Raw genomic sequence first — 298 nt, 5'->3', positions numbered from 1 at the left:
GAGTAGGGTCTGAGGTGACACCCCACATGTACTTTCCTGCTCTGTCCCGCTCGGGTGTTGGTCTGAGGTGACACCCCACGTGTAGATTCCCCCTCTGTGCCCCGCGGGTGCTGGTTTGAGGCGACACTCTTACGTATATCCCTCCTCTGCCCTCCTCGGGGGCTGGTCTGAGGTGACACCCCGCGTGTACATCACTCCTCTGCCTCGTCGCCCCCCGCCCGATAACGCCCCGCAGGAGCCCCGAGGCGACGCTCCCTCCCGTGTCACCTGTCGCCCCGGACACGCTCCGGGGGGGGGA

At 66.4% G+C, this 298-nt stretch overlaps 1 protein-coding gene across 1 annotated transcript in view; it reads right to left on the bottom strand.

Annotated features, from left to right (window-relative positions):
• The window catches only part of VCPIP1 (valosin containing protein interacting protein 1), a 19,705-nt gene that overhangs the window by 17,028 nt on the left and 2,379 nt on the right, over positions 1-298 (bottom strand). The gene's annotated exons all lie outside the window — the stretch shown is intronic.

This window comes from Corvus brachyrhynchos, unplaced genomic scaffold (assembly GCF_000691975.1).
Source record: "Corvus brachyrhynchos isolate BGI_N302 unplaced genomic scaffold, ASM69197v1 scaffold961, whole genome shotgun sequence".
Taxonomy (NCBI): Eukaryota; Metazoa; Chordata; class Aves; order Passeriformes; family Corvidae; genus Corvus; species Corvus brachyrhynchos.
Note: the sequence above shows the minus strand (reverse complement) of the source record. Positions and strands in the feature narration are given on the sequence as shown.